Source organism: Pelophylax lessonae (genome assembly GCF_965119305.1).
Source record: "Pelophylax lessonae genome assembly, chromosome: 11".
Lineage (NCBI taxonomy): Eukaryota > Metazoa > Chordata > Amphibia > Anura > Ranidae > Pelophylax > Pelophylax lessonae.
In genome coordinates this window covers 149,183,828-149,206,481 of record NC_138778.1, presented here as the reverse complement: position 1 = coordinate 149,206,481, position 22,654 = coordinate 149,183,828, and positions in this window count along the sequence as shown.

The following is a 22,654-nucleotide window of genomic DNA, read 5'->3' as shown; positions in this document are numbered from 1 at the left end:
ATGTCCCACATCAATGCACAGTGACCAGCATGTCCCCCATCAATGCACAGTGACCAGCATGTCCCCCATCAATGCACAGTGTCCAGCATGTCCCCCATCAATTCACAGTGACCAGCATGTCCCCCATCAATGCACAGTGACCAGCATGTCCCCATTCAATGCACAGTGTCCAGCATGTCCCCCATCAATGCACAGTGTCCAGCATGTCCCCCATCAATGCACAGTGTCCAGCATGTCCCCATTCAATGCACAGTTTCCAGCATGTCCCCCATCAATGCACAGTGACCAGCATGTCCCCCATCAATGCACAGTGACCATGACCAGCATGTCCCCCATCAATGCACAGTGACCAGCATGTATTGCAGAGAGAGACCAGCCTGCGTGCGTGCCCCCTTCATAGCACCAGAACTGACAGGACAGTGTGCGGGCCGGGCCTCCCCCCTGAGGCATCACTTACCATTACCGGCTGCTGCTGAGTGCGGGTCTGTGACTGTCTGTGGCCTGCGGAGTACTCTCTGCGAACGGGAACGAACTTCCTTCCGACTCCGTCGCCTCAGTCAGTCTACACGAGTCACGCGGCTGAGCGGCTCTCGCTCTCCTCTCTCTCGTCGCGTCACCAGGTCCATGTCCTCCTGTGATTGGTCCAGGCTGGAGTCTGGACCAATCACAGCCCGGACATCAGTAAAGTGGGGGGTATCGGGGCGCATTGCTCTGCGCCCCGATGACCCCCAGAAGGCCGCCAATCGGCGCCTCTGCCCGCCGCAGGTGGGGTCAAAAACCCCACCCCCCCTACCCACCACTAGGTCCGGCGCCCCTAGTGGGTAGAAATTGGACAATTTTTTTGTAATCTTTTTTTTTTTTCTTCTTCTTTTTTTTGGGGGGGGGGTGGCGCCCCCTATCGGCCGGCCGCCACTGGTATAGACACTTATTTCTAATGTTTTACATCGCTATACCTGCAACAGCCTGAAGTAGTCAAGCAGGACTTAAAGTGTTACTAAACCCAGGAGCCTGCATTCACTATATCCGGTCTCCCACAGTACACAGAACATGGAAATGCAGTAATTTTGGTAAATATAAACTGCTAAATACCTTTTCCTATCAGCAGTATATAGAAGTCTTGTGACTTCTATCAGTGTCTGGTTAAAGCTTGAAGCAGGAGTTTTCATTTTACCCTGACTGTTCTATGAGGCTGCATGACCCCTGACCCTCTGTCTGGACAGTGCTAATTGGCCCTGTGCTGATCACATGCCCCCTCCAAAAAAATATAAACTCTCACGCAATACATACCAAATTGAGAGTGTGCAGAGTGACTCCAAAGGCTCTGTTCTATTAGGAGATAGCCTGGGGACAGTGGAAGAAGGGGAGGATCAGTGAAGACAGGATCAAACGGCCTTTTTACACAATGTGGAGGATTAACCCCTTAGGTTCCACAGGGAGTATAACAAGCATGCTTTACTGCATATACAGACTGATTTTACTGTTGTGGGTTTAGAAACAGTTTTTTTTGCACATGTTCCTTTAAAGCAAGGGTGTCAAACTCAATTTCACTGTGGGCTACATCAGTATTATGGTTGCCTTCAAAGGGCCGATTGGATCTGTAAGACTAAATGTTCAGAGCACCCCATCCCCCCCTTACATCAGATGTCAAGAGCCCCCCAGCCTCCTTTAAATTATAGTTCACCCCTCTTACCTTGTGCTTCTGCCGGGGAGAAGCTGGGGAAGGGGCTGGGAAGCAGAAAGTGCAGAGTCTGGAGGAGGACCACTTCCGGGGTCCCCGCCATGGCCGCCCCGGAAGTCTTCAATGGACAGTCATTTAAGGAGAGAGATTAGCAGCGCGGCTTTCAGCTCCAATCCCAGAAGCCGACTCTTCAGTAGAAACGCGTCGGGGGAGCCAGCCGTGCTGCTACAGGTCCCGAATCGCACTGCAGGCGACCGCAACTTCTTTTGAGCATCTTGCTGTAAACCTCAAAGGATGTTTGTAAGTGTTTTTACCATTTTTTATTCAATGAATCGTGGGTAACGCACTATCAGTCCCTTCCTCTTCTTTATTGTGGCCCTCCTGTTGGCAACTCTACCTGTGGAAGCCTCCAGACCCATAAAAAGATCCCGGGATGCTCCGTCCATCCATCCATCCCTCTGGATAGTTTATCAAGTATGGCCGTTTGACTGGACTCCCTTGCACCACAGCATATGCTCCATTATCTCTCCATTGTGGTAAGAGTCCATTCACATCACTGGGTGTCACTTTAAATTTTCAGTTTTTGCACCAAGTCACGTTTTACCGGATTATTGTTTTGGTAAGAGGTTAATTCACCTATCACCTATCAAGTTGGTCCGTTTTACATGCATCACCTTGGGAACACTCCCCTTCAGATGGAATAGACTCCTCATTGTTTTCTGCATTGTTTTTTTGGATTTTTTCACATATGGACAATGTTTATTGTTTTATTGTTTAGTAATAGCGCACTTTTGTAATTTTCAGTTAAATTTTTTTCACATATTCACTTCACCACAGTGCTGCTTTTACACTTTCATATTGGTTCGCGCACCTTTTTTCCATTATCATTTTTCATCTATTGTCATCCACTTTTCATCCGTTTTTATCCGTTGTCATCCGTTTTTCATCTGTTGTCTTCTGTTCTTCATCCGTTTTTCATCCTATCCATTTTTTTTTAACCAATGAAAAAATGGAAAATTGTATCAAATACTTACCGTAATTTTCCTTTCCTGACGCCAATACATGGCAGCATACACATGATATAGCTCCGCCCCTATATCCACCCACAGGACCTGTTTAAATCTATAAAAGTGTGACAGAGCAACCTCCCCATTCTTCGTAAAAAGCATAAAGATCAAGAGGGAGGGTCCGTATGCTGCCATGTATTGGCGTCAGGAAAGGAAAATTACGGTAAGTATTTGATACAATTTTCCATTTTCCTGACGCCAACATGGCAGCATACACATGATAACTAATGAGCTTCTGACAGGGAGGGTTTTAATGTATCAAACTCAGTCTTTATTTTAACATGTAGACAAAGATGCCTGAATAGTTCTTCCCCCCGAACTCCACCGTAGTGAGAGCTGCTAAATCCACTGTGTAATGTTTTCAGAAACGTATGTCGGGAAGACCAGCTGGCTGCTCTGCACACTGTCTCCAGAGCCACCCCTGCACGTGCTGCCCAGGATGATGACACTGCTCTGGTCGAGTGAGCCCTTACCACCTCCGGGGAATCCTTCCCAATCGCTCTATATGCATTTTGAATGGTTTTGACTATCCATGCTGATATTGTTCTGGCTGAGGCATCCTTCCCCTCATTTTCCCGGAAGGAATGATGAAAAGCCTCTCAGATGGTCTGAAGGCAGCCGTTGCCTGTAGATAGGCCTTTAGGATCCTGGGGATGTCCAGTTCCTGAAGGATTAGCCTCTGACCCCTCTGGAAATTCCGGGAGTACCCATTCACTATTAAGATGAAATATTGAAGCCACTTTTGGCACGAAGTGATCCAGTGGTCTTAGTACCACTCTATCCAGAAAGAAAGTTGTATACGGGACAGTAGCACCCAGGGTCTGGAGCTCTGACACTCTCCCGCCCGAAGTTATGGCAATTAGGAAGGCAGTTTTCAGGGTGATATTCCCTAATGAACAGTCCTACGTTGGAGCAAATGGGGGTTGTGTCAGGAAAAATTTAGGACTACCACCAGGTCCCATTGGGGAAACCTATTCCTCTTCGGAGGACGAAGCCTAAGAACTGCGCTCATGATCCGTTCCACTAGCGGATTTGCTGACCATTTTTTCTGCTTAAAAGGCCGAGATGGCCGAAATTTGAACCTTCAGAGAGCTTAGGCTTAACCCTAGATCTAGCCCTGTTTGCAGAAAAGAAAGGATCTACGAAAGATTGGGGTTACTTGGTTCGAACTGCCAGTTGGTCGCAAAGCTTGCAAACTTCTCCCATATTCTGGTGAATATGGTATTCATGGGGCTCTTCATGGAGCTTTGCAGTGTACGTATGCCCTCTGATGAACATCCTAGGTCTTGTAAACCTTGCCTTTCAACCTCCAGGCCGCTAGGGTCAGCCGAGATGGATTCGGGTGTAGGATGTCTCCTTGCACCAGGAGAAGCGGGGTTTCTGGCAGCATGACCGGAGGATACATGCTCAGATCTATTGCCAGGGAAAACCATGGTCTGCGTGGCCAGTATGGAAGTATCGCAATTACTTCCAGATTCTCTGCCAGTAGCCTCCTCAGAAACCTCAGTATTAGTGAGACTGGAGGAAAGGCGTAGGCCAGTTGTGCCCTCCACACGTGTCAAGGCGTCGGTCTCCTCCGCCATTGGGTGAGGGTAGCGCGAGAGGAAGCGGGTTACCTTGTAGTTGGTTGAGGAAGCAAAGAGATCCACTTGCGGGAGCCCTCACTGGAGGACGATCTGCCCGAACACTTCCGGGTGAAGAGCCCATTCATTGGGGTTCCTGAACTGCCTCGAGAGAATGTCCGCTTCCATGTTTTGCTTGCCTGGCAGATATCTTGCCCTTAGATCTGCCAGGTGTTGTTGTGCCAATGTCATTATTGGTTCTACCTCTGCTAGGAGAGAACGACTGTGTGTTCCTCCTTGCCTTTGTACATATGCCACTGCTGCTGTATTGTCCATGCGTATTATTACTTGACGCCCACGTATGTAGGGTAGTAGGGTGGTTAGAGCCATAAAGGCTGCTGGAGCTCCAGGACGTTGGAAACTAGGCCCTGTGTCAGGAATTCCCATCTGCACTGAGTCTTGTGTGTTTGGCAGGTAGCTCCCCACCCTGCTGCGCTTGCGTCCGTAGTGACCGTGATCCAATCTTGTGGACCCAATGGCCGGTGTCCCAATAAAGTGTCTTGGCGTGTCCACCACCAAAGACTTTGGCTCATTTGGAAGCTGACCCTGATGGGTTGAGCTAGTCTCAGTTTTCTCCACTGCGCTAGGAAGCCCAGCTGGAAGATTCTGAGTCTCCGATGTGCCCATGGAAGCATCGGAATACAGGACGCCCTGGTCCCTAACAGGCTCATACATTGGGCTGCTGACATCACCGATATTGTTAGGGTCTGCTGTATCTTTTTCCCTTATCTTGGGGAATTTTTGTAAAGGTAAAGAGACTGTGGCCTCTTGGGTATTAAATTGGGCTTCCAGGTAACCATATTCCACGTAGGTTCCAGCTGGCTTTTCTGTAGGTTTACTATCCAGCCGGATGTCCTTAGGGTGGCCAAAGTAAGTCTCTTTGCTGTAGTAAGAGGTCTAAATTTTGGGCTATAAGAATAATATTGTCCAAAAAATGGTGGACCCTGAGCCCCTTCTCTCTGAGGGGGGCCAAGACTGCAATTAGTACCTTGGTAAAGGTTCGTGGGGACGTTGACAGCCCAAAGGGGAGGCAGACAAATTGAAAGTGGTCTTCCCCTAACGCGAACCTGAGGAACTTTTGATATGCTTTGTGTATTGGGACGTGCAGATATGTATCCTGTGACCCACTGAGATCATCCAGTCCCTTGGCTGGATTATTTAAAATTATCGTGTTGAGGGACTTCATTTTGAACCTCTCCAACCTGATGAACTGGTTCAACCTCTTGAGGTCTATTTCTGGCCTGAAACCTCCTGTTTTTTTTTTTGTCTGGACCAGGAACAAAGGCGAGTAGAACCCTGTAAACCTCTGATAGGCAGGAACTGCTACGATCGCCTCCTGATCCAGCAGGATATTGATATACTCCTGCAGTGCTGACATTTTCGAGGGAGACTGATGTCTTGGTGCAGGTAAAGGAATACTCGGGGGGTGCTGCTTGAATGGCCAATAGTGGCCCTGCCGAACTGTGGACTGCACCCGCCGGTCCTGACAATGATCCTGCCAGATTTAAGCAAATCTGTGCAATCGCGCCCCGACCGTTTCCCTCTGGACTGGTTTGGCGTCAAAAGGGTTTCTGGGAGGCAGGGGGATTTGTAGGGGCCTTGTTTCTTTGATTTCTCAAGAAGGTGGAGTGAGTGCCTCTTCAGTTCCTTCCGGAGTCTCTGTTGTACCGAGAGTTCCCGTATGCCCGGAAATAATTCGGTATCACTCTGGAGGGTCGTCCCCTCTGTCTCCTGGTTTTTCTGTCTTGGGGCAGAAGACCCGACCTTCCGCCCGTGACTCTGGAGATGGCCGTCTCCAATTTTGGCCAAATACGGCTTTCCCGTTGAAGGGAAGCTTGCAGCAATTTTGCTTCGATGAAGGGTCTGCCGCCCAGGGTTTTAGCCATAGGGCCCTCCTGGCTGTCACCGAGCTGAGCATTGCTCTGGCAGACCACCTAATAATGTCTATCCCCGCTTCCCCTTTGAATATCGACTCATTGGGAGAAGTTGAATGGACTTTAAAGGCACAAATAAGGGTGAATTAAAAAACGTTTTTATTGATTGGCTTCCCCTTTGAAGTCTGCGGAAAGTTTAATTTCATCCAGAGCTTTAATGATCTGGTCTTTCGGCAGTTGGCTATTGATGGCGCATTCCAAATTCTGCGTCCATACTCTTATGGTGCTTGCCACAGATGTTAATGCTGGTTTACAGGCGCTACCTGCTGCAAGGTAGGCTCCTTTTAAGTCAGTGTCGATACGCCTGTCTGGAAAATACCTGAAGGAGGAGGAATCCTCCATTGGGAGGGTTACATTTTTGGCCAGTCTGGTGACTGCCGCGTCCACAACAGGTGGATTGGATAATGACGCCCGTCTTCTTCTGTGAGGGGGTATAGCTTCTGGAGTCTACTGGAAGAAGCGGATCTTCTTTCTCCCTTCTCCCATTCTTCCTGAAACAGACCTCTTATTTCTGCCTTAAGAGGGAAGGTATCGACCTGCTTTTGCAGCCTGGGGTAGTAAGTCTTCCCCGTCTTTTGGGGGGGGGGGTTCCGGGTCCTCCTATTCCAGTGCCGCCTTTATGGCTTTTATAAATGGGGAAACCATGAAAAATTTGAATCCGGAGTCCTCTTCCGAGGAGGCCTGGATGGTAGGCTCATGAGCCATTATGGGGGCCGTGACTTGCCCACCTGCCATTGGTTGCATCAGGCGCCCCGAAAATCCCGCCAGTGAGTCTTGAACTACCCTTTTCAGCAGGGTTGAGACTTGCTGGCTTTCAAGCTCCTGGTCTCTAGCTAGCTGTCTGAAGCAGGGACTGCACATTAATTTGCCCTTCATTGGGTCGTCTCTGCACGACCAGCATTTGCCTCTCGGGCGCTGCACCTGCTGTGGCGATGCTGTGTTTTTTCTTTTTTTGAGAGCATTTGCGTCCTCATACTTGAGGCCTGCCAGGACTCGAGGAGTCACTTTCTGCCCTTTTTTTTTTTTTTGGAGAAACTTTGGTGATCCAGAGAGGCTCTGGACCTCGTGTAGCGGGAATGCGAGCGGCTGGGGCTTGAATAGATAAAAAGGCTCGTCAGGGCATAGGGCACTCTTTTTTCCAGCTTCTTCTTACTTACCCGATGTTGGCTCTTTACCTGATATGGTGGTGGTCTTGTGTGTGTGGCGGTAAGCTCATGTTGAAATGGGATACTGAAAGGTGCAGGGGGGGGCTGCATAGTCATAGAGAGGAAAGGAAGAGGAAAGATTTCTAATAATTTTCTTATCTATATACATGCAAAGATACCTTGTGACATGAAATGAACACCTATGTTTATTTAAATCTATGCCAACACTCTAAACCTTTATATATTTTTATCACTATCCCCTCCCACCGCCCCTTCATAAAAACCCCTAGAAAAAGGAAAAAAAAATATATATATATATATATATATATATATATATATTTTTTTTATACATACACACATATATATATATATACATACACACACACACACGCACACACAAAGAAACCCTTTTTTTTTTTTTTTTAATTAGTCATAAAATACAAAAAACTGCCTTCTCTCTATTTCCTATTCCCCTCCCTCCCCCTCTAACGTCCCCCCATAAGACACTTACCTGTTTTAGTAGACTGTCTGTGGCGTGCTGCTTTCTTGGCGTCCTGTTCCTATGGACATGTTTTTCCTTGTTGGCTGGGGGTTTATTTAGGCTGTTGAAATAGCCGTTACCCTCCCAGCTTTTTATAATAAAGTTAATTTGGATGAGGGAAATTACCTTTTCAACATACAATGACTTTTTTCAGCTATACAACTCGCAGTAAGAATACAAAACTGAGTTTTTGCACACACCAGCTACTAGTTCACCAGGGAATGTTATATAACAGTCTACATATCGATATACATATAGGGGAATAATTTTGATGCAAACCCCTGCCCCCCCTAACAGAGAAACATCAAGGAAAGGAAGGAAAGAACCATGAGATATGCTGCCCCTGCTGCCATAAACAGATCCCACAACATGGAAGCCACGAGAGGGACGCTATCTCTACCAAGAGAACTCCTCACCCCAGAAGACCACCAGAAGGGGTTCCTCACCTTGTTGGCACCATTGGCATGCCTAAGATGCAGGACTTCGACCTGGGAGAGGCTGAACCCAGACGGAACTGCGACATAGTCGGTAGGTAAGAGCTTTTGTCTTACAGAATATGATGGTCTGTAGGTGTTGATCTTTTGAGGACAAAAAGGAGAATGGGGAGGTTGCTCTCAGTCACACTTTTATAGATTTAAACAGGTCCTGTGGGTGGATATAGGGGCGGAGCTATATCATGTGTATGCTGCCATGTTGGCGTCAGGAAATAGGGCTTTCATCCGTTCAGAAAAACGGATGTTGACGGAAGTGGATGAAAATGGATATAAATGTATGATCATCCATTTACATCCGTTTTTCCATAGCAATGCACTGATGTCCGTTTTTCATACATCAACGGATGGATGAAAAATGGACACATTCAAACATGTGGGGAAGAGGCTATCCAAATCATATTTTTAAAATGTGGGGTTAGAGAAGAAGATATAATGATTTACTAGATTATCAGAAAAAGTTTAGACATCTATCAAAGTCCCAAAAATGTCATATACACAAATATATTTATATAGTATTTAATCAAGAAAGCAACGTGTTACAGTGAAACCTGTGTTATGGCTGTACACATTTACACATTGATCATGCTTCATTGTTTATTAGAGAATCATATAAAGAATTCACAGATGGTAAAATATAGAGTAAAATGCTGTATCACTTTTTCTTTTTCAGTCTATAAAATGTACCACTACCAATTAAACCTTTCTTCAAATAATTGAACACACACACACATATATATGTATAATTACCAGGCTGACTGCTATATCTTATTGTATATAGCACATTAGCACATCTTTAAGGTGTGCTCTGGTCATTCATGAAGCTTTTAAACTAAAGTGACAACCCAGCAGCTCTAGTTTCATTTTGGCATTCAATTTCACACCTGGCTGCTCTGCTGGGTAATTTTCCTGTAGATTATCTTCTGAATGAGCCAAGATCTCAGGATGTTGTGTAAGTTCAAGTTGCCCAAGTTGTTTTAAATGCTCAAAATACTGTATGTGCATTTGATGCCTCGGAAAGCAATAAAGCTTATTGCATCCGGCCTAAATCCCACACAAATATTTAATCTGGTTTTTTAAACCATCACCCTTAAACACTTACCTGAATCAACTGTCACCTGATCTCCAGAGTGCCTTTTTCCCCATAGTGGTGACCAGTTTTGTGTCCAATGTTTTGTGTCATCAATCATTGTTGATGAACCCTGTGATGGGCTCTTCTATCCAGCAACATCCAGGGCCGTCTTTAACACAGGGCAAAAGGGGCAGCTGCCCCGGGCCCAGTCATTGTTCTGGGGCCAAAAGCAGCTGCCTCTTGAGCCCCCACTGCTTGCAAACAGTTGATAAGTGAATTCAGGTGGGCCCAAAAAAATGTTTTCCCAGGGTCCAATCAATATTAAAGACGGCCCTGGCAACATCACAAAAAAAAAGACATGGGCACTGCTAACTGGACCCTTCCGCACTACAGAGTAGAGTTGGCAGAACATCATCCAAATTTCTGGGGACGGGTATTGGCCAGTTTTTTTCACCCGCCAACCGCTCCACAATGCACTGCGTGCTGCATAGTGCATTCTAAGCCCTGATTGGGCAAAGCTTTGCCCAATCAGGGCACAGTGAATAGCTGTTGCGGGATGCCTGCTGCTGCGTCCTTGACCAGGCATGAGTCATCAGCTGTCAACTGGCTTCCCCGCTGACAGCTGAATAAAAAAAAAAAATAAATACATTGCCTGCAATAAAAAAAGTGAAAAAAAAAAAAAAAACAGGTGAGTTATCAGCTGACAATAGGCTTCCCTGCTAACAGCTAAATAAAAAAAAAATAAAAAAATACATTGCCGGCAATAGACAAAAGTGAAAAAAAACAAAAAAACAGATGAGTTATCAGCTGTCAATAGGCTTCCCTGTAGACAGCTAAATAAAAAAAAAAAAACATTGCCGGTGTTCCGTGAGAATTACCTAACCGTGAGAAAAACCTACCCCCGTCACTTCCGGTTCACGGCAGTCTGTGTAACGCGAGCAGTTACATTAAAACAGCTGTGCTGCACTATGAGTCATCTCCGCTCCTGTCCCGGTCACTTCCCTGCTCTCGGCTACTAAATATAAAAGCGGCGGCGGCTGTATGAAAAGATAAATCACGGAGCCGCCAGCCGCTTTTATATTTACTAGCCAAGATCAGGGAAGTGACCGGGACAGGAGCGGAGATGACTCATAGTGCAGCACAGCTATTTTATGTCACCGCCGCGTCGGTAGGTTATTTTAACGGACACCGAGATCGTTTCAGACTAGTGCGCATGCGCACTTGTCTGATCCTCAGCTCTTCCATTAGGTATCCGGGGCTGTGAGCATGCGCACTGCTGCGCTGCTCAGCTGTTCCTGGCCGGAAGTGACGAGGGGTAGGTTTTTCTCACGGGGGTAGGTAATTCTCACGTTACACCGGCAAAAGAAAAAAGTAAAAAAAAAAAAAAAAAAACAGATGAGTCATCAGCTGTCAATAGGCTTCCCTGCTAACAGCTAAATAAAAAAAAAAAAAAAAAAAATACATTGCCGGCAATAGACAAAAGTGAAAAAAAAAACAGAGGAGTTATCAGCTGTCAATAGGCTTCCTTGCAGACAGCTAAATAAAGAAAAAACTTTGCCGGCAAAAGAAAAAAGTGAAAAAAAAAACAGATGAGTCATCAGCTGTCAATAGGCTTCCCTGCTGACAGCTAAATAAAAAAAAAACGTTGCCAGCAATAGCAAAAAGTGATAAAAAAAAAGGGCGTGGGGGTCCCCCCCCCCCGATCCATGCCAGGCCCTTCAGGTCTGGTATGGATTTTGAAAGGGAACCCATGCCTTTTTAAAAAAAAAAAAAAAAATTTCTATTGCCGACAATGGTATTGTATTGCCGGCAATTTAAATGTCATATTTTTTTCTTTATAAATGTCAGTTTTGCTGCAGCAGGTTCTATAAACTGTACAGATGCTCCACTTTACAGACTAAGGGGACCCCACAGGCATTTTATTTAACCCCTAGTCGCTGACTGCATGCAAATATGCCTCTCGGTGGCTGGACCTTGATGCTGAGCGGCTACATATTTGTGTACGTTAGCGCCGACAGAGCTGTGCAGAGAGCATGCGTCCTGCGCACGCCCTCCGCAGCTCCTGATCATTTCTTATGATCGGGAGTTTTCCGATCATGTGACGGTCATGACAGCCAATCACGGCGGTCACAAGCCCCACCCTGCCAAAACCCTTAAAGGGCTGGTGGGAGCCGGAGTAAAGGGGTTAAAATATTTTTTTCATTTTTATTGTTTAACTTTAAGCATCATTCAAATCAATACTCCTTTTAAAAATAATCTTTTTTAAAAGTTTTTTTTGCATTGGTACAGGTCCCCTAGGTACACGCTTTGGTGCCAATAACTTGCATATAAGCCTTCAAAATGGGCACTTTCATGTTTCAAGTTTTGGTCTGATAGACTTTTTACATAATCAGGAGTTCTGGTGTGAAGTGAACCGAGGGGTGTCCGGCCCATCTCTACTAAAGAGTAGAAGAATGAAAATCTGGGACCTGGTGTGTCTCACGACCTGGGTTTTAGGTAAGAACTTGGTATGGGGCGGGGAGAGGGTGAAGCAGAATAGCTACTAAGTGAAAAAAAAAGTGAAAGCACTTTCTGTTGTACATTTTAATAATGCATAACTAGTGCACAGTACCTACAGCTACAGAGGCCAACGAGGGCTTGTTAAAGTATAGTTAACCACTTCTGGAAGATTTACCCCCTTAATGACCAGGCCTTTTTTTGCGATACGGCACTGCGTTACTTTAACTGACAATTGCGCGGTTGCGCGACACTGTACCCAAATAAAATTGATGTCCTTTTTTTCCCCACAAATAAAGCTTTATTTTGGTGCAATTTTTATTTTTTTGTGCTATAAACAAAAAAGAGCGACAATTCTGAAAAAAAAAAAACAATATTTTTTACTTTCTGCTATAAAACATTGCCAATAAAAAAAATGTAAAAATCTAATTTTTTTTTTATCTTTTTAGGCCAATATGTATTCTGTTACATATTTTTTGGTAAAAAAAAAAACCCCAATAAGTGTATATTGATTGGTTTGCGAAAGTTACAAACTAGGGGAAAGATTTATGTAATTTTTATTTATTTATTTACTAGTAATGGCGGTGATCAGCGATTGTTAGCGGAACTGCGACATTGCAGAAGTCAGATCGGACGCCTAACTGACATTTTTGACACTTTTGGGGGGGGGGGTGGAGAGGGACCAGTGACATTACTGCAGCAATCAGTGCTAAAAATATGCACTGTTACTGTACTAATGACACTGGCAGGGAAGGGGTTAACATCAGGGGCGATCAAAGAGTTAAATGTGTCCCTAGGGGGTGCTTTTTAACTGTGTTGGGGGATGGGCTTGCGGAATGAACACAGAGACCTGTGTTCCTAAATAGGAGGAACACAGGATCCCTGTGTTCATTCCTGAGAGAACAGCGGTCTGCCGTGTTTACAACAGCAGACCGCCGCTCTATCTCCATGGGGATCGATCGCGGGTGCCCGTCGGCAATCACAGTCGCCAGACCTGCTAAATGGCTCTGCCTGTAGCCAGTCGGCCCATGCGCGCACCCCCACTTGCGGTCCCATGAAATGACGTACAATTACATCATTTCGCTGGATAGAGCCGACTTGCCACAGTATATGTGTGTTAATGAACTACAACTCCCAACATACTGTGAGGCTGTCTGGTTGTAGTTCTCAATGAACTACCATGGCATTGTGAAGCACAAAAACCTCGTGTAGCAGCAATTTTTAAGCCAGTGTGCACGGAGCCTAATCATTTTTTTGGAAAATATTGTACTCCTAGGCTCAACCTGCGCAGGGATTTTCCAGCTCACGGATCTACACTCTAAACACCAGCAGACTGAGAGCGGACATCACTGGGGCAGGTTAATTCTTCAGTTTACCCTCTACACACAAAGGAGCCACCATCACATGTTTTAACACAAACAGGCACAATTCAGGGCGTCTGCTGTTGCAAGTTTGATGTAAAATGTCTGTATTGTTTGCTGCAACTTCCATACAGGAATGTAACTGTTAGGACTCGGGTCTGAACCTGCAATCTCTGTTGTGTCAGGTAGTGGCCCTTCTTGCTGAGCCACCTGGGATACTGGAAAGCTTTCAGGAGAATTCATTGAATGATCTTGCCTTGAACCTTGTTTCCTTGAATGATCTTGCCTTGAACCTTGTTTCCTTGAATGATCTTGCCTTGAACCTTGTTTCCTTAAATGATCTTGCCTTGAACCTTGTTTACTTGAATGATCTTGCCTTGAACCTAGTTTCCTTGAATGATCTTGCCTTGAACCTTGTTTTCTTGAATGATCTTGCCTTGAACCTTGTTTCCTTGAAATGATCTTACCATTGAACCCCTTGCTCCTTCCACAAACTTCTTATTTTAGCCATGCCTTTGTACTTCCTGCCAGATTATTTGTGCTCTCTCCAGCTAATATTTCACTCTTTTCACTCCTGCTGAAGTCCATATCTCCGCTACCACTCTTTACAGACATTTGGTTTGTTCCTCGACTACACATTTGCTTGATCCCAACCTGTGACCATTTGTTATTGACCTTTGGCTTGTTTACTCACTACTAGTGTTGAGCGAACACGGACTGTATTATTCGTGTTCGTACCAAATAATTGGATTTACTGTATGTTCGGCTTTTAAAATCCGTCTTCGGTCATTTTATTTCCGGGTTTGTATGTATTGGCGCGCTTTTAATGGCGGGCTTTCAACAGCCAATCAACAAGCGTTTAACTGGTGTGCCTTAAGCCATCCCAGCCATGCCTACAAATGTATTAGTAGCTGTGATTGGCCATCTGAAGCATGTGACCAAGTCTTTATAAGTTCGAGACCGAGCGCCGCTGCGTCATTCTGCTGTAGTACAGGGACAGAGCACACATCATACGTGCTGGCTGCTGATTAGGGACAGACAGGCAAAAATCATATTGTGTCCAAAAAGAATTCAGGGACAGGTCGGAGTGCTGCAGGCAGGGCAAGATATTAGGGCATTTTAGGGAGAGGCTGGAGATAGGCAGGGTCGGTGTTCTACAATCGATTTTGCTGTGTGGGGGGGGGGGGGTTGCAGTGCCGGCAGTGACCAATCTTATCGATCCTTTTAGGGCCAGGCTGGAGATAGGCAGGGTCAGTGTTCTACAATTGATTTTGCTGTGTGGGGGGTTTGCAGTGCCGGCAGTGACCGATCTTATCGATCCTTTTAGGGCCAGGCTGGAGATAGGCAGGGTCAGTGGTCCACATCGATTTTGCTGTGTGTGGGGTGGTGTGAACACAATCTTTTTGCCTGCTGAGGAGGAGGGAGAAAAAAGTTTTTTTTTATCAGTCAGTTGTGTGCAGCGTTTTTCCTTCAGTGCTGCTGACTGTGATAATACACTGCTGTGTTCACATGTGCTATTATTGAGTGATTTCAAAAGTTATACACTTTTTTCTATTCCACTATTCAATATACACCCTTGGGTTAAAAAAATTAAATTGTGGCATAGTCTGTACTAATCTATTTAAAAATTACAAACTTAAAAGGGGAATTTTCTTTTTTTTTTCCCTCCATAGCCTGCAGCAGAGCTGACTGATATAAGACACTGCTGTTCACATGTGCTATTGATAAATCACCAATTTTATATCATATTTTCTATTCCGCTATTCAATCTACACCCTTGGGGTAAAAACAATTAAATTGCAGGATAGTCTGTATCGGTACGTGTGAGATACACCTTTCCAATTTTTGGGGCGCATCTCATACCGCCGAGGATTGCAGGGTGCTTCAGTGTGCCTCCTGCCTGTTCCGAACTCCTCCTACTCCTCATCCTGCCTTTGGGGGTACAAAAAATAGTAATTTGGGCCTAGTCTGGGTCTCTACGTGTGAGATACATACACCTTTTGATATCATATTTTCTATTCCGCTATTCAATCTACACCTTTAGGGTAAAAACAATTAAATTGCGGGATAGTCTGTATCGGTACGTGTGAGATACACCTTTCCAATTTTTGGGGCGCATCTTATACCGCCGAGGATTGCAGGGTGCTTCAGTGTGCCTCCTGCCTGTTCCGAACTCCTCCTACTCCTCATCCTGCATTTGGGGGTACAAAAAATAGTAATCGGGGCCTAGTCTGGTTCTGTACGTGTGAGATACATACACCTTTTGATATCATATTTTCTATTCCGCTATTCAATCTACACCCTTGGGGTACAAACAATTAAATTGCGGGATAGTCTGTGTCGGTACGTGTGAGATACACCTTTCCAATTTTTGGGGCGCATCTCATACTGCCGAGGATTGCAGGGTGCTTCAGTGTGCCTCCTGCCTGTTCCGAACTCCTCCTCATCCTGCCTTTGGGGGTACAAAAAATAGTAATTTGGGCCTAGTCTGGTTCTGTACGTGTGAGATACATACACCTTTTGATATCATATTTTCTATTCCGCTATTTAATCTACACCTTTGGGGTAAAAACAATTAAATTGCGGAATAGTCTGTATCGGTACGTGTGAGATACACCTTTCCAATTTTTAGGGCGCATCTCATACTGCCGAGGATTGCAGGGTGCTTCAGTGTGCCTCCAGCCTGTTCCGAACTCCTCCTACTCCTCATCCTGCCTTTGGGGGTACAAAAAATAGTAATTTGGGCCTAGTCTGGTTCTGTACGTGTGAGATACATACACCTTTTGATATCATATTTTCTATTCCGCTATTTAATCTACACCTTTGGGGTAAAAACAATTAAATTGCGGAATAGTCTGTATCAGTACGTGTGAGATACACCTTTCCAATTTTTGGGGCGCATCTCATACTGCCGAGGATTGCAGGGTGCTTCAGTGTGCCTCCTGCCTGTTCCGAACTCCTCCTACTCCTCATCCTGCCTTTGGGGGTTCAAAAAATAGTAATCGGGGCCTAGTCTGGTTCTGTACGTGTGAGATACATACACCTTTTGATATCATATTTTCTATTCCGCTATTCAATCTACACCCTTGGGGTAAAAACAATTAAATTGCGGGATAGTCTGTATCGATACATGTGAGATACACCTTTCCAATTTTTGGGGCGCATATCATACTGCTGAGGATTGCAGGGTGCTTCAGTGTGCCTCCTGCCTGTTCCGAACTCCTCCTACTCCTCACCCTGCCTTTGGGGGTACAAAAAATAGTAATTTGGGCCTAGTCTGGTTCTGTACGTGTGAGATACATACACCTTTTGATATCATATTTTCTATTGCGCTATTTAATCTACACCTTTGGGGTAAAAACAATTAAATTGCGGGATAGTCTGTATCGGTACGTGTGAGATACACCTTTCCAATTTTTGGGGCGCATCTCATACCGCCGAGGATTGCAGGGTGCTTCAGTGTGCCTCCTGCCTGTTCCGAACTCCTACTCCTCATCCTGCCTTTGGGGGTACAAAAAATAGTAATTTGGGCCTAGTCTGGGTCTCTACGTGTGAGATACATACACCTTTTGATATCATATTTTCTATTCCGCTATTCAATCTACACCTTTAGGGTAAAAACAATTAAATTGCGGGATAGTCTGTATCGGTACGTGTGAGATACACCTTTCCAATTTTTGGGGCGCATCTCATACCGCCGAGGATTGCAGGGTGCTTCAGTGTGCCTCCTGCCTGTTCCGAACTCCTCCTACTCCTCATCCTGCCTTTGGGGGTACAAAAAATAGTAATCGGGGGCCTAGTCTGGTTCTGTACGTGTGAGATACATACACCTTTTGATATCATATTTTCTATTCCGCTATTCAATCTACACCCTTGGGGTAAAAACAATTAAATTGCGGGATAGTCTGTGTCGGTACGTGTGAGATACACCTTTCCAATTTTTGGGGGCGCATCTCATACTGCAGAGGATTGCAGGGTGCTTCAGTGTGCCTCCTGCCTGTTCTGAACTCCTCCTACTCCTCATCCTGCCTTTGGGGGTACAAAAAATAGTAATCGGGGCCTAGTCTGGTTCTGTACGTGTGAGATACATACACCTTTTGATATCTTATTTTCTATTCCGCTATTCAATCTACACCCTTGGGGTAAAAACAATTAAATTGCGGGATAGTCTGTATCGGTATGTGTGAGATACACCTTTCCAATTTTTGGGGCGCATCTCATACTGCCAAGGATTGCAGGGTGCTTCAGTGTGCCTCCTGCCTGTTCCGAACTCCTCCTACTCCTCATCCTGCCTTTGGGGGTACAAAAAATAGTAATTTGGGCCTAGTCTGGTTCTGTACGTGTGAGATACATACACCTTTTGATATCATATTTTCTATTCCGCTATTCAATCTACACCCTTGGGGTAAAAACAATTAAATTGCGGGATAGTCTGTATCGGTACGTGTGAGATACACCTTTCCAATTTTTGGGGCGCATATCATACCGCCGAGGATTGCAGGGTGCTTCAGTGTGCCTCCTGCCTGTTCCGAACTCCTCCTACTCCTCATCCTGCCTTTGGGAGTACAAAAAAATAGTAATTTGGGCCTAGTCTGGTTCTGTACGTGTGAGATACATACACCTTTTGATATCATATTTTCTATTCCGCTATTTAATCTACACCTTTGGGGTAAAAACAATTAAATTGCGGGATAGTCTGTATCGGTACGTGTGAGATACACCTTTCCAATTTTTGGGGCGCATCTCATACCGCCGAGGATTGCAGGGTGCTTCAGTGTGCCTCCTGCCTGTTCCGAACTCCTACTCCTCATCCTGCCTTTGGGGGTACAAAAAATAGTAATTTGGGCCTAGTCTGGGTCTCTACGTGTGAGATACATACACCTTTTGATATCATATTTTCTATTCCGCTATTCAATCTACACCTTTAGGGTAAAAACAATTAAATTGCGGGACAGTCTGTATCGGTACGTGTGAGATACACCTTTCCAATTTTTGGGGCGCATCTCATACCGCCGAGGATTGCAGGGTGCTTCAGTGTGCCTCCTGCCTGTTCCGAACTCCTCCTACTCCTCATCCTGCCTTTGGGGGTACAAAAAATAGTAATCGGGGGCCTAGTCTGGTTCTGTACGTGTGAGATACATACACCTTTTGATATCATATTTTCTATTCCGCTATTCAATCTACACCCTTGGGGTAAAAACAATTAAATTGCGGGATAGTCTGTGTCGGTACGTGTGAGATACACCTTTCCAATTTTTGGGGGCGCATCTCATACTGCAGAGGATTGCAGGGTGCTTCAGTGTGCCTCCTGCCTGTTCCGAACTCCTCCTACTCCTCATCCTGCCTTTGGGGGTACAAAAAATAGTAATCGGGGCTTAGTCTGGTTCTGTACGTGTGAGATACATACACCTTTTGATATCTTATTTTCTATTCCGCTATTCAATCTACACCCTTGGGGTAAAAACAATTAAATTGCGGGATAGTCTGTATCGGTATGTGTGAGATACACCTTTCCAATTTTTGGGGCGCATCTCATACTGCCAAGGATTGCAGGGTGCTTCAGTGTGCCTCCTGCCTGTTCCGAACTCCTCCTACTCCTCATCCTGCCTTTGGGGGTACAAAAAATAGTAATTTGGGCCTAGTCTGGTTCTGTACGTGTGAGATACATACACCTTTTGATATCATATTTTCTATTCCGCTATTCAATCTACACCCTTGGGGTAAAAACAATTAAATTGCGGGATAGTCTGTATCGGTACGTGTGAGATACACCTTTCCAATTTTTGGGGCGCATATCATACCGCCGAGGATTGCAGGGTGCTTCAGTGTGCCTCCTGCCTGTTCCGAACTCCTCCTACTCCTCATCCTGCCTTTGGGAGTACAAAAAAATAGTAATTTGGGCCTAGTCTGGTTCTGTACGTGTGAGATACATACACCTTTTGATATCATATTTTCTATTCCGCTATTTAATCTACACCTTTGGGGTAAAAACAATTAAATTGCGGGATAGTCTGTATCGGTACGTGTGAGATACACCTTTCCAATTTTTGGTGCGCATCTCATATTGCCGAGGATTGCAGGGTGCTTCAGTGTGCCTCCTGCCTGTTCCAAACTCCTCCTACTCCTCATCCTGCCTTTGGGGGTACAAAAAATAGTAATCGGGGCCTAGTCTGGTTCTGTACGTGTGAGATACATACACCTTTTGATATCATATTTTCTATTCCGCTATTTAATCTACACCTTTGGGGTAAAAACAATTAAATTGCGGGATAGTCTGTATCGGTACGTGTGAGATACACCTTTCCAATTTTTGGGGCGCATCTCATACCGCCGAGAATTGCAGGGTGCTTCAGTGTGCCTCCTGCCTGTTCCGAACTCCTCCTACTCCTCATCCTGCCTTTGGGGGTACAAAAAATAGTAATCGGGGCCTAGTCTGTGTTTGTACGTGTGAGATACACCACCGTTTTGTAAAAGTTTTCCTATTCCGCTATTCAATATACACCCTGTTTGAGTGTAAAAAATTAAATTACGGCATAGTCTGTATCGGTACATGTGAGATACACCTTTTTAAATTTGTTTGGCGCATCTCCTTCCACTGCCGAGGATTGCAGGGCGCTTCAGTTTGCCTCCTGTTCCGAACTCCTCCTACTCCTCTTCCTCATCCTGCCTTTAGGGTACAAAAAATAGTAATCGGGGCCTAGTCTGTGTTTGTACGTGTGAGATACACCGTTTTATAAAAATTTTCCTATTCCGCTATTCAATATACACCCTTTTGGAGTGTAAAAAATTAAATTACGGCATAGTCTGTATCGGTACGTGTGAGATACACCTTTTAAATTTGTTTGGCGCATCTCCTTCCACCGCCAAGGATTGCAGGGCGCTTCAGTTTGCCTCCTGTTCTGAACTCCTCCTACTCCTCTTCCTCATCCTCCCTTTAGGGTACAAAAAATTTTAATTGGGGCCTAGTCTGTGTTTGTACGTGTGAGATACACCGTTTTTTTATCCTTTTTTCTATTCCGCTATTCAATATACACCCTTTTGGGGTAAAAAAAATTAAATTGCGGCATAGTTTGCATATTTGACTGTGAGATACACCTGTGCGATACTTTTGTTGTTTTGTTCCGCTATTCAATAAACACCTTTCTAGGGCAAGATCATAAATTACAGAAATATGAGGAGACCATCAAATAGGGGCCGTGGCCTGGGTCGTGGTGCTGTTGATAGAGCTCCTGTTGCAAGGAGAGGATGTGGTCGATCTGTGCCAGCTACACACACAAGTGAAACACCTTCCTCAAGTGTGAGTAGGTGACAGAACCTGCAGCAGTATTTGGTAGGGCATCATGCGCCTCTAGAAGTGATGAGGCCAGAAGAAGTACAGGCGATAGTAGATTGGGTTGCTGACAGTGCCTCCAGTTCCTTCACATTGTCCCCCACCCAGTCTACTGCAGAAAGGTCAGAGTTGGCACCTGCAGCCAATGTCCAACCGTCTTTCACCTCACCCCCTTGCAAATCAGGCAAGCAGTCTGAGCCCCAAGTCATGCAGCAGTCGCTTCTTCTTTTTGATGACTCTGTCAGCAGGGTTTCCCAGGGCCATCCACCTAGCCCTGCCCCAGAAGTGGAAGAGATTGAGTGCAGCGATGCCCAACCACTTATTTCTCAAGATGAGTACATGGAAGGACCATCGCAGCATGTCTCCGATGATGACGAAACGCAGGCGCCAACTGCTGCGGCATTCAGAATTGTGGAGACCGACAAGGAGGGCAGGGGTGAAGACTGGGTGGAAGATGATGTGGAGGACGATGAGGTCCTTGACCCCACATGGAATGAAGGTCATGCAGGTGACCTAAGTAGTTTGGAGGAAGAGGCGGTGGTCGCACAGAGCCACCAGCACAGCAGAAGAGGGAGCAGGGTGCAGAAGCGGAGCGGCCGTGCCCTAGACACTACGTCTGCTACTGCCCAACGCAGCAAGGGAACGAGGGCACCAAAGCAAGCTCAAAGGAGTTCTCTAGCTTGGAAGTTCTTTAGAAAATGTGCTGATGACAGGACACGAGTGGTTTGCACCCTGTGCAATCAGAGCCTGAAGTGAGGCATAAACCTTCTCAACCTGGGCACAACCTGCATGATCAGGCATCTAAGTGCAAAGCATGAGCTGCAGTGGAGTAGACACCTTCAAAACCAAGAAAGGTCTCTGGCTGCTCCTGCTTCCTCTTCTGCTGCAGTCTCGGCCTCTCCATCCACATCTGTAGTGATACCGGCACCTGCCACCCCGCAAACAGACGATCTGTCAGCAACACCACCACCTGGGTCACCAACCATCTCCACAATGTCCCGTGGAAGCGTTCAGCTTTCCATCTCCCAAACACTTCAGAGGAAGAGGAAGTACCCCCCTACCCACCCGTGATCCCTGGCCCTGAATGCCAGCATTTCAAAATTCTTGGCCTTTGAAATGCTGTCATTCCGTCTGGTGGAGACGCACAGTTTTAAAAACCTTATGTCGGTGGCTGTCCCACAGTACGTCGTGCCCAGCCGCCACTACTTTTCCAGGCAAGCCATCCCTTCCCTGCACAACCAAGTGGGGGAAAAAATCAGGTGTGCACTGCGCAACGCCATCTGTGCCAAGGTCCACCTAACTAACGATACGTGGACCAGTAAGCACGGTCAGGGGCGTTATATCTCCCTAATGGCACACTGGGTAAATGCAGTGGCGGATGGGCCTGAGGCGGATAGCAATTTGGCGCATGTCCTTCCACCACCGAGGATTGCAGGGCGCTTCAGTTTGCCTCCTGTTCCTAACTCCTCCTACTCCGCTTCCTCATCCTCTACCGCCTCCTCATCCGGTCAGCGTAACACCTTCACCACCAACTTCAGCACGGCCAGGGGTAAACGACAGCAGGCAGTTTTAAAACTTGCCTGTTTGGGGGAAAAACCACACACCGCGCAGGAGTTGTGGAGGAGCATGGAACAGCAGACAAATGAGTGGTTGCTGCCAGCGAGCCTCAAGCCCGGCCTGGTGGTGTGCGATAACGGGCGAAATCTCATAGCAGCTCTGGGCCTAGCCGGTTTGACGCACATCCCTTGCCTGGCGCATGTGCTGAATTTGGTGGTGCAGAGGTTCCTTAAAAATTACCCCGATATGTCAGAGCTGCTGCAGAAAGTGCGGGCCGTCTGTGCGCACTTTCGGCGTTCTCACCCTGCTGCTGCTCGCCTGTCAGCGCTGCAGCGTAACTTCGGCCTTCCCGCTCACCGC